Source organism: Chenopodium quinoa, unplaced genomic scaffold, assembly GCF_001683475.1.
Source record: "Chenopodium quinoa cultivar QQ74 unplaced genomic scaffold, ASM168347v1, whole genome shotgun sequence".
Taxonomy (NCBI): domain Eukaryota; kingdom Viridiplantae; phylum Streptophyta; class Magnoliopsida; order Caryophyllales; family Amaranthaceae; genus Chenopodium; species Chenopodium quinoa.
This window is the reverse complement of record NW_018743792.1, coordinates 6330078-6342705: the sequence shown is the minus strand read 5'-3', so window position 1 is coordinate 6342705 and position 12628 is coordinate 6330078.

Genomic DNA, 12628 nt, shown 5'->3' with positions numbered 1-12628 from the left:
ACATCACCGGCCGACTGTTTTTGAAGCTTCGGGTCAGGTTGAGAAGAGGGAAAAGGTTTGGTTGAATCGCCCTGCACATAAACCGGAGTCGGTAACCAACAGGCGGGGAAAATAAATCTAACCTATCCATCTAAAGGATGTGGCTCATCTTGGGTGTTTTGGCTGCCTCCGGATCCTCGTTCTTCTGCTTGCCCAATATGGAGCGGTAGTAGGCGGCAGAGTGGTCAACCGGCTTCTTGGAGGCCGAAAGCTTTTCCATTAATCTGTCTGCATAAAAAGGTTGAAGTGGTTAGTTAGAGGAACAAAACAATAAAGTCTTACTGAAAAAATCAAAGCGCATTTGGTCGTCTACCTCTCGACCTTTCAACAACCAAGCCGCAGGCGGCTAGGTAATTCCCATCAGCTAGCCAATCATGGCGCTGAATGTAGCTGTGGGAATGACTTCTTTCTCCCCGGTCTCCTCACTAGTCCGAACAGTCACTTTGAAGAGACCCTTGTCCAGGATCTGCTCCCTGGTCCTTCTTGGGACAGGCGGCAATTTAGCTCCACGTGAGAGCAAAAGGGGATTATAGTTCCACTGATTGTATTTTTTGTTTTTCATCCGGTCAAGGGAGGATATAATGTAAAACTTGCTCCTCCAGTCCTTCCACTTGGACTCCTTCCCGACAGTCATCATGTAGCCTTTGTGGCTTGAAAGGGTGTACCATCCGGACACACTTGCTTTTAGGGTTTGGTTGAGATAGTGCATCTGAGCAAAGGCCTCAAAACTTGGCTCTACGTCTAGCGTCTCACATGCGGCAACGAACCCCAGAATATTTACCTAGGAATTAGGGGCAAGTTGCTAAACACCCAGCTGGTATCCGTCTTAAATCCTCTCCACAGCCGGATAGAGAGGGAATCGCAAACTAGCTTAAATGGTTGCCTCATAGCAGCCAAAACATTTGTCCCCGTAGCTTGAGCCTTCTAGCTAGACTACGGTGTCTTCATCATCAGGGACGCTTATAATGAAGCCATGTCCCATGACATGGTCAGCTCTGAATTTCCCCACTTTGTCAGCCATAGCCTTTCGCCTGCCTGCGGGAACATGGTGGTAATACGCAGCATACTGCTCTCGACGATAGTCAACCTATCCTTCTTAAGGAATGGTCAAAGATTGTAAATAGAACTGTTGTCATTGTTATAGCTACTCATCTACGACCGAATAAGGCAAAGTTCAATAATTATTTTTAATAAAATTAAAGTACCATAAACAAATTAAATAGGTTACTTTAAAGCACTTTATTCAATATTAAATGGTCCCATTTGAATTAAATGATTCCAAGATCCTTTATTTGTGCAATAATTAACCGGACTTTGGCCCTACTATCAATCATTACATTTTTAAGTTGAGTAATATCTTTACTGATTACAACTCTTGTATCTTTTGGTTGAATAATTAACTATCTCATGTTTAATTATTACCCTTGGCTTCAAGATTCTAAACTCTTTAGGTAATCTTGTTAAGCATAACCAATTACAAATTTTAAAACTTGATTTACCCCAAGTTACCTAGGATATAAAAATGACACCCACCTTGGGCCTCACATATCATTATTTATCAAAGGGTTGTTGGGTTTTTAATTGGAAAAGCAATCTCAATATTACCGGGACCCAGATTTATTATGTTGAGATTAAATTAGTGAACTCTAACGCATCATCAACAGCATAAATAAAACCTAGCATGCATAATATACAAATGCATAGAATAAACACATGACATAGTATGGCCCCTTAGTTCTAAGAAAACTAATCTTGAAATGCTCCCACTTAAACCCTCATGGATCTCCATCCACCTTGCTCCTTTGGGCCTTCACTTCATGGGCTTTCTTGGATTAAACTATTTAAATAACTAATCTATTTACTTACTTAAATAAAAAGGTTACAAAAATACTTAATGGTACACGAACATTATTTAGACTACAAATATACGTCACGATACGCAGATCATATTATGGGCCATACTAGTCTATATATAGCAGAATAATATCATATATTATAAAAAGTGCCATATAATAAATCACTCAACATGCTTGCCTACACTAAAATATTGATATTCTTAATTAAGGCAACGCAATTTCTAAAATATCTCATATTCTTAAATCATGAATAGATAATATCATATATTATTCATTACCTTCTATAAAATATCATATATTTTAAATTTTGTATGAGATAGAATCAAATCTTATTTTAATATGGAAAGATAAATCGTATTTATTTTCCATGATTATCCTAACTTATTTAGGAGATTTTATCCTAATTACTGGCAAATAAAATAATTTTAAAATAAATTATATCCAAAAATAATTATGGGATAATCACATTATTTAAATCAATAATTATCCTTTTGAAATATTGCACAAAATATCTCAACAAATCTTATTCAAAATTAACAACTTTAATTATGGATAATCACTAATATATCAACTTTGAAATTTGATTTTATCCCAAAATAAAATCCGATTTTTATTTTGAAAATATTTTAAAACAATTTTTTTAAAAAAAATTTGCCACACCATCGCCAGCCACCTTGGTTGGCCAACCGGAGCTAGCCACGGTGGCTGGGCACTTTGAAGCACCCACTGCCTTACGGTAGAAGTGGCAGTAGCACCAGCTTTAGCTGTAGGTACCGTGTGTGGCCAGCCAAGGTTGGCCAGGATGGCTGGACACCTTGCGATGTCCGCTGACCCTTGCTTGGACCACCAACCCTCCCACCCTCCCTGTTAGATTGACACTGGTTAGCAGCCACCGTGGCTGCCGACCACTTAAATCCTTTTTTTTTGTTTTTAATTTAAATAAAACTTGTTTTGTAAAAAAAAAAAGTTACATCAGTCCAATAATTAAGATTAATTCCTAATTCAATTTTAAAATTAGGGTTCATCATGAAATTTAATCCCAAATTAATTTAACACTTAAACTAATTTATTGATCATGTAAAATTAATAATTTATATATCAAATCAAAGCTATTAAAATATGAAATATATTTAAATCGAAATCTAACAAAATAAGCATATAAAATTAGATTTTTGTAGGGATTATTAGGTTCGAATTTTCTGAAAAAAATTAGGTTTAGGTTTCGAAATTTTCAAACATATTAGGGCAAAATTTTTGGTCCTCTCTAGGCTATTTTGAGCAAAAAAAACACAATTAATCAATTCCAAGAGTCAAATCACATTTAATATAATATTTGAACCATAATTAAATTAATTCTCCCTCTTAAGTGATTATAAAATTTTAAACATGGACTTCAAAAAATTATATTATTATAATTAAGCGTGTTCATGCAAGAGGCTATCTAACTAATACCACTGTAGGGATTTAGGTACTCTATGCGGAATTTCATGAATCATATTCATAAGCACCTAACACAAGATCGCATGCGTAACACACAAGAATTACATAATTATACCTTTGAAGCGTGAATTCCACGTAGCAAGTTGATTCACAATTACGGAGGGAATAGAGCCCCAAGCGTTGTTCCTCTACTTAGTCCACGGGATTTGAATGAGCTGTTCACCAATACTAGATTGGTTGGATGAAAAGGAAACACCACGATCACCACCTTTGCGGACAACTGGCACCACCACGAACCACCACCACCATCACCGTACACACAACCGATGCAAGGAAGGGAGAGAGTTCCGTGAGAAAGAGAGAGAGAGAATGAGAGTGAGAGAAAGAGATAGAGAGAGAGAGAGAGAGAGAGGGGGCGAGAGTTTTAGGGGTTGGGTTTCGTGTTTGATAACTCAGGTTTGATTAACAGTAAACTGTCTTATGGAAACCTTAGGCACCTAGTCTATTTATAATCATATTATAATTAGAGTAGGTTAGAAAGTCCGATCCACATAATCTCCTCCATATGGCCAGCCACCTAGTGGGAGAAGGCTCATTATGGGCCTCTTCCTCTTATGCTCAATCTGGGCCCTTTGTGTGACCTTATAGGATATGTTCAGTTAGGCTTTGGCCTATATTACTAGCCCAAATATCGTTAGTACCTCTGTTTATGATATAACGACGACCCAAAAGAACGAACTTAATTATCTCTAAAATTTAATCCATTATATATCTAGTAATTGCACTTGACGACATAAAACTTTCAGCTAGGCACTTTCTCGAGCACAAGAAGAACCAACAACTGTCTGACACAGCTTCAATGCAACAATGCCAGACAACTCTTTCAAGAATACCTCCTTAAGGAATTCCCTACCTGTTAGGCGGCCCATCCGTTCGAATAGGGCCATATGTCATAAGCTTGGTGTCGTATGTGCCCCATCAATCATACGTCCTGTTCGCCTTTCAGCAGCCTGCTCTCTACGGAGGTTAGGCGGCATATCAGGTCCAACCCTTGGACTGGCAGATCCGTCTTCTAAAACTTGGAGAACAACCTTCTGTGCTCTCCAAGGAAATAACCGAGGCGGCACCACTGGCCAAGGTTAAGAATGTTCTGGCTGGTGCGTATGATGGCACCACCAACCCTAAGGATCACCTAATGGCATATACTAACTTCATGTATTTATTGGGGTTAGATGATGTTGTATGGTGACGATGCTTCCCAGCCACGTTGAAGGGAATTTCCCAACAGTGGTTCAGCAATTTGCCGCTAGGGTGCATCAAAAATTTCAGAACGCTTGCGTACTAGTTTGCCTCTAACTTCTTAATCAACATACTGGCCAAAAAGACAAGTATTGAATTGGGAGCGGTTGTTTAGGGAGACATTCCCTGAGGTTGTCATCACTGAAAAAGGATCATGGCAAAGTCCGTTGGCCACATGATGACGCCATGGTTGTTGAATGCAAAGTTACCAACCAAAAGGATGGTTGTATCTTAATTGATACCAGAAGTTCGTTTGATATAATCAGTTGGCAATGTTTGTCAAAGTTGAAGTTTAACCCCAGCAGCATGCATGAGGTCTCATACTCCTTGGTTGGTTTCGAGGGTGGAGTCATCCAACCAGTCGGACGAATTAACTTACCCATACGGCTGGGAGAAAAAGGAATGAAGCGGAATATGGTCGTCCGGTTCTTGGTAGTGGAGCAATTGACCGCTTTTAATCTCATCATAGGCCGTCCAACACTAAATGAATCCAAGGCCGTCATAATCCCCTCCCTCATGCTGATGAAATTTGAAAGAGATGATGGCAGCGTCAGGTCTCTGAGAAGAGATCCTCGTGCTACCTCTCAAACGTCAAGACTACTAAAGTCGGTCGGGAAACTGAGACGATCTACTTGGATGAATAGAAGGAATATGAGTCTGCCCCTGCAGCCGGCGACAAAGAAGAGGAAGGTCGACCAGCTGGTGTCAGCTAACAAAGAGAATCATTAGAAATTACTGACCAGGGAACAGTCAGATGAACTCCATTGCTTTTGCTTTTGCTAAGTTGGGAGCAGACTTACAAAATCTGTTAAGTGAATTCAAGGTTATCTTTGCTTTTGAAGTGGAAGAGATGCTCGACATCAGACCGGATCATACTGTCCAAAAGCCTCTTAGGCAAAAGAAAAGGAATCAGGTAAGGAGAGAAGTCAGGCGGCAGCTACCGAAGTTAAAAAGCTGTTGGACGCCGGGTTCATTCAGTAATGGTTTTTTTCCCGATTGAGTCGCCAATGTTGTTTTGGTGAAAAAGCCAAATGATACCTAGCGCATGTGTGTTGATTATACTAATCTAAACAAGGCATGTCCGAAGGACAACTACCCACTTCTAAATATCGACGGTCTGGTCGACTCTACAGCTGGGCATGCCATGATGAGTTTTGTGGATGCCTACTTAGGCTTCCATCAGATACCCTCATGGAAAAAGATTAAGAGAAGATGATAATCTTTATAATCAGGGGTTATTCTGTTATACGCTGATGCCGTATGGCTTGAAAATGCGCCTGCTACATTCTAGCGCATGATAAATGTGGTCTTTATCAATCAGATTGGCAGGAATGTTGAGGCGTACATTACTGACATGATAGTCAAATCCAAGCTACAGACATATCCTCTTGCTGACCTCCGAGAAACCTTCACCACACTCAGGTAGCATATGGTTATGCTTAATCCCAAAAAGTGTGTCTTTGACATTGAGTATAGGAAGTTCTCGGATATTTCATTGATCAAAGAGGGATAGAGGCAAACCTAGAGAAGGTACAGGCGGTCATTTACATGAAGTCACCTTGCACTATCAGAGAAGTGCAAAAGCTCACCGGTGGTCTGGCGGCATTAGGGAAATTCCTTAGTTGGTCAGGCAACAAATGCCTCTATTTATTTCAAGCCATCAGAGAGAAAACCATGTTTAAATGGGGAGATGATGCTGAGGCGACATTTTAAAGATTGATTGAACATTTTTACTCCTTCCCAAGGCTTGTAAGTCCTTTGCCGAAAGAGACGCTTTATATGTATTTGGCAACCTCAGATCGTGCTTTTAGTGCTGTTCTCCTTGCTGAGAGAGACGACAATTAGCTCCTGGTCTATTTTGTTAGCCACATTCTCATAAATGCGGAGGTCTGGTACTCTATGGTTGAAAAGTTTGCCCTTCACTATACAAAGCGGTTAAGAAGTTAAAATCATACTTCTTGGCAAATCCAGTGGTGGTCTACACAGACCAACCACTCAAGCAGCTAATGACAACATTAGAGTCATCCGACAAAATGATAAAATGGGCATTGAAATTCAATGTCTGGAAATCACCTACGAATTAAAGAAGGCGGTGAAGGGTCAGGCGTTTGCTGACTTCATCATAGAAATGACACGGCCGGTTGAACCGGAAAACTTGAATCAGGTTTGGAAGGTGTATGTAGACATGAGCTCTATTATGAATGGATGTGGTGCGGGGATTATATGTCAGTCTCCTAAAGGACGCAAGTATGAATATGCACTACAGTTCAAGTTTCAAATAATGAAGCTCAATATGAGGCCCTACTAGCCGCCATCCACATGTGTAGGGCGGCAGGGGCAAAGAAAATTGACGCCTGTTCTGATTCACAATTGGTCGATAGCCAATACCATGGTGACTATGAGGCCACCCATTCGACTATGATCAAATGCCTTCAGGAGGTCAATATTAAGGCTGAGAAACTTGATGAATTTCACCTAAGTCAAGTTCCTTGATTAAAGAACAATCAGGCAAATGCCATGTCAAAATTGGCATCATTTGCCTCCTGTGATACACTTCGGTCAGTCTTTTGGGAAGTGATGGAAAAATGAAGTATTGAAGAAGATCTCATTAGTGTACTGGACAGAAGCTAAACCTGGATGGATGGTATCCTGGCCTACTTGCTAGACGACACCTTGCCAAATACTAATCCAGAATTAGTTGCCATAAAAAAACGGGCGGCTAACTTTAATATCCACAAAGGAGAGCTACTCAAGAAGGGCTTTCTCAAGCCACTCTTGAAATGCATAACCCCAAAAAGCGGAAATTAGATCTTAGATGATTTGCATCAAGGCTTTTGTGGCTCACACATAGGCGGCATGGCCCTAGTAGGGAAAGCCACTCGCCAAGGCTATTTTTGGCCGACTATGGAAGCAGGCGCCATGAAATTGGGGAAAAAATATGACAAGTGTCAGAGGTTCGGCAAACTCATTCACCGTCCCGCAACTGATGTGACGGTAATTTATAGCCGGTACCATTCACCAAATGGGCATGGATATGTTAGGTCCATATACACTTGCGTCAAGACAGAGGTGGTACATTCTAGTGGTTGTTGACTAGGTTAAAGCAAAGGCGGTCAAAGGCATGAAGACAAAGGATGTCATTTCCTTCATTTGGAATAACATCATCACCCAGTATGAGGTCCCTATGTCTATGGTCTTTGATAATGGCCCTCAATTTGAGACTCCTAACCATAAAGCCTGGTTATGGGATCAAGGAAGCCATTGCTTTGCATCAGTCGGCCGAGCCCAAGCAAACGATCAGGTTGAAGCTTTCAACACATTTGTCTTAGACGACATTAAGAAGAAAATAGAGAGAGTCATGAAGGATTTATGTCTTTGTCAACTGCAATTACTAGATATATAATGGATCAAATTATGGAGATAATTAAGTTCGTTCTTTGGGTCGTCGTTATATCAAAGTGGTATTAACGATCTTTGGGCTAGTAAAATAGATTAAATCCCAACGGAACGGATCCATTAAGGTCACACAAAGGGCCTAGATTGAGCATAAAAGGAAGAGGCCCATGATGGGCCTACTCCCTCTAGGTGGCCGCCCACATAATAGAGTGGTGAGGGTTTTTGGCTTTGCTCCTAGTCTAATAATAAATAGACTAGGTGGCTAGGTTTTTCCTAAGACTGTTTTACTATTAATTGAAAACTTGAGTTAGTAAACACGAGACTAACCCCCTCAAACTCTCCTTCTCTCACGACACTCTCTCTCCCCTTGTGTCGGTTGCGCGCACGGTGGTGTTGCCGGTTGTCCATAAAGGTTGTGATTCTGGTGTTTCCCCTTCATCCGACCAATCTAGTCTGGGTGAACGGCTCATTCGAATCCCGTGGACTAAGTAGAGGAGCAACTCTTGGGGATCTATTCTTTCCCTAATTGTCAATCACATTGCTACGTGGAAATCACGCTTCGAAGTATAATTATGTGATTCTTGTTCGTTATGCATGAGATCTTGATTTTAGGTGCATATGAATATATTTCATGATATTCCGCTTAGAGTACCGAAATCCCTACAGTGGTATCAGTTAGCCGCTTGCATGAACACGCTTGATTATAATAATACGATTATTTAAAGTCCATGTTCATAATTTTATAATCAATTGAGAGGGAGAATTATTTAATTATGGTTCAATTATTATATTAAATGTGATTTAACTCTTGTAATTGATTCTATGTGAATTAATTGGCTCAAAATCATCAAAGAAAGGACTGAATTTTTGCCCTAATGCATTCGAAATTTTCAAACTCCAACCGTAATATTTTCGAAAACAATCGAACCAAATAAGCCCTAAAAATCTAATTTTATGTGTTTTCTTTATTTGAATTCGATTTAAATATGTTTCATGATTTTAATAGCATTGATTTGATGTATAAATTGTGAATTTTACATGATCAATAAATTATTTTAAGTGTTAAATTAATTTGGGATTACTTTCATGAAGAACTCTAATTTTTGTAAAATTGAATTGGGATTTGATTTTAATTTTAGACTAGTTTAATTTAATTTTAACATGTGTTGTTTTAATTAAATTAAAAATCAATAAAAAAAATTTTAACTTTAGGGTTGATTTAGGGGCGGCTGCCGCGGTTGGGTGGCGCAACCTTGTTGGCTGCCGCCACTTCTGGTCCAAGAGGGAGAGAAAGGGAAGGGGAGGTGGTCTGGGGTGGCTGGGAAGCAGCCATGCAAGGGTTGCACGCTACTGTCGTGGCTGTTGTTCTACGTCGTTGCTTGCGGCTACGTTCACCGCAAGATGTACGACTATTGTGGTTGGCTTTAGCTGGCCACACCATGGTGGCTGGCGCATTTGGATTAAAAAAAAATTATTTTATAATTTAAATTATAATCAGATTTTATTTTGAAAGATTTTATCAATTTTTAAAAGTTGTTATTTTGATAATCATCCATAATTAAAGTTATTAATTTTGGATAGGATTTATTAGGATATTTTGAGCATATTCCAAAAGGATAATAATTGATTTAAATAATGTGATTATCCCATAATTAGTTTTGGAAATAATTGATTTTAAAAATATTTGATTGGCTAGTAATTAGGATAGATACTCCTATGTTAGTTAGGACAATCATGGAAAATAAATATGATTTATCTTACCATATTAAAATAAGATTTTATTCTATCTCATACCAAATTTAAAATATATGATATTTTATAGATGGTATTGAATAATATATGATATTATCTAATTACGAATTTATAAATATGAGATATTTTAGGAATTGCGTTGTCTTAGTCAAGAATATTTGAAATTTTAGTTTAGGCAAGCATGTTTAGTGATTTATTGTATGGCACTTTTTATAATATATGATATTATTTTGCTATATATAGACTAGTATGGCCCATAGATTCTAAATACGATCTATGCATCGTGATGTATTTTTGTAATCTAAATACGGTCAGCGTACCGTTAAGTATTTTCGTAACCTTTTATTTAAAGTAAATAGATTAATTATTTAAAAATAGTTTAGTCCAAAGAAGCACATGAAGTGAAGGCCCAAAGGAGTAAGGTGGATGGAGATCCAAGAAGGTTCAAGTGGGACATTTTCAAGTCTAGTTTCTTAGTACTAAGGGGCCGTTCTATGTCATGCTTTTATCTAATGCATTAGTAGATTATGCATGCTAGGTTTTATTTATGTTTTTGATGATGTGCTAGAGTTCGCTAAATTAATAACAACATAATAAATCTAGGTCCCGGTAATATTGAGATTGCTTTTCCAATTAAAAACCCAACAACCCTTCGATAATTAATGATAGGTCATGTCAAAGCTGGGTGTCATTTTTATATCTTAGGTAACTTGGGGTAAATCAAGTTTTACAATTTTAATTGGTTATGCTCAACAAGATCACCTAAAGAGTTTAGAATCTTGAAGCAAAGGGTCATAATTAAACATGAGATGGTAAATTAATCAAACAAGAGTTACAAGAGTTGTAATCAGTAAAGAATTTACTCACTTTGAAAATGTAATGGTTGATGGTAGGGCCAAAGTCCGGTTAATTATTACACAAATAAAGGGTCTTGGAAACACTTAAAATCCAATTGGGACCATTTAATATTGATTAAAGTGTTTTAAGTAACCTATTTAATTCACTTATGGTCCTTAAAATTTATTAAAGATAATTAATGCCAACCAAATTGAAAACAAGGCTAAATCTAAGTAACTTCAGGGGCTCGAAGCTCGCCTATATATTCCCATTGAAAGCAGATTCACAATCGGTTTTACTCCTGAAAGACATGTGAAAGATGTGTCTAATGTAGAGAAAGTCAACAATCTCATCTTATCCTCTATTCCAACTAGTTGGGCTAGAAGATTTAAGAATTATGAACCAACTTTCCTACGGGAGTGCTTATACGATGCATGCAGAGGGTGTGTGCGACCTATAGGCATTGCACACAGGCATAATTGATAAGAATGTCGAGGAAATCGTTGATTCGATTCCCATGATTTATTACTCTTGGTTGACAGTGTAAGGTTAGTTAGTTAAGACCCATGTCAATGAACTGATTGAGTTACTCAATCAGATGTATATCTTAGGGAGACCATTTGATGATGTGTTTGCTCATGTCACAATTCTGTTTTCACTCCATGCTGGTTTTGATCTCGTCAAGCTAATTCATGATGAGGAAGGCTCTACAGTCAAGCTTGTCAGTTTGTTGGTCAACCACTCAGAGGAGTACTTGAAGAAAGAGGGAAGCCAATGTTTTTATTGCGGTAGGTGGTCTTACCACTTACCAGATTGATTGTCCTCATAACATGCCTTTGAAAACGGAAGATAAGGAGTTACGTAATATACATGTTGTAGAAATCAACCTTACTCCTTTTTCCACTTGGGTATTTGATACCGGTTGTGGTGCTCACATTGTTAATAACATACAGGGCTTAAGAGAGAGTAGGAAGTTAGCAAAAGGGGATATAACGCTTCGAGTAGGAAATGGAGCAAAAGTTGTTGCGCTTGCTATTGGATGTTATCATTTGATGCTCCCATCTGGTCTTATTTTGATGCTTAATAACTGTTATTTTGTCCCAACAATTACGAAAAACATTATTTCAGTTCCAGTGTTATACTGAAAGTTTTTCTTTCGAAATAAGAGACAAAACTTGTTTTATTTCTAAAGATAATATGTTATATGCTAACGCCAAATTGATTAATGGTTCGTATATTTTAGACTAAACAACTCATTTTTACAACATAGATCATAAGAAGCGCAAAACAGATGATTCAAACCATACGTACCTATGGCATTGTAGGTTAGGTCACATAAACAAATCGGGCATCCAGAAATTACAAAAGGATGGACTCTTATCCTCATTCAATTATGAAGCAGTTGAGAATTTTGAGTCATGCTTGTTAAGTAACATGACCAAATAACCTTTTACAGGAATGGGTGAAAGAGATAGTGACCTTTTGGGAATCATACATACTAATGTGTGTGGACCAATGAGTTTTAAAGCTAGCAGTGGATTTAAATACTTCATTACTTCTACTGATGATTTAAGTAGGTATAGCTATATCCACTTAATGAAGCACAAGTCGAAATCCTTTGAAAAGTTCAAAGAATTCAAGAATGAAGTACAAAATCAGCTTGGGAAAACAATTAAAGTACTATTATCTGATCGTGGTGGTGAACATTTGACCCAAGATTTTGATAATCATCTGAGGGACTGTGGAATACTTTCACTATTAACTCCTCCAGGAACACCTAAATTAAATGGTGTGTTAGAACGGAGGAATTGGACTTTAGTTTACATGGTTCAATCCATGATGAGCTTTAATGATCTGCACATATCGTTCTAAGGATATGCATTAGAGACATATGCAAACATACTAAACAAAAGCCCGTCCAAAGCAGTTGAGAAGACGCCATATGAGTTATCGACTAGAAAAGTTCCAATGTTGTCTTTTCTCAAGATTTGGGGATGTGAAGCATATGT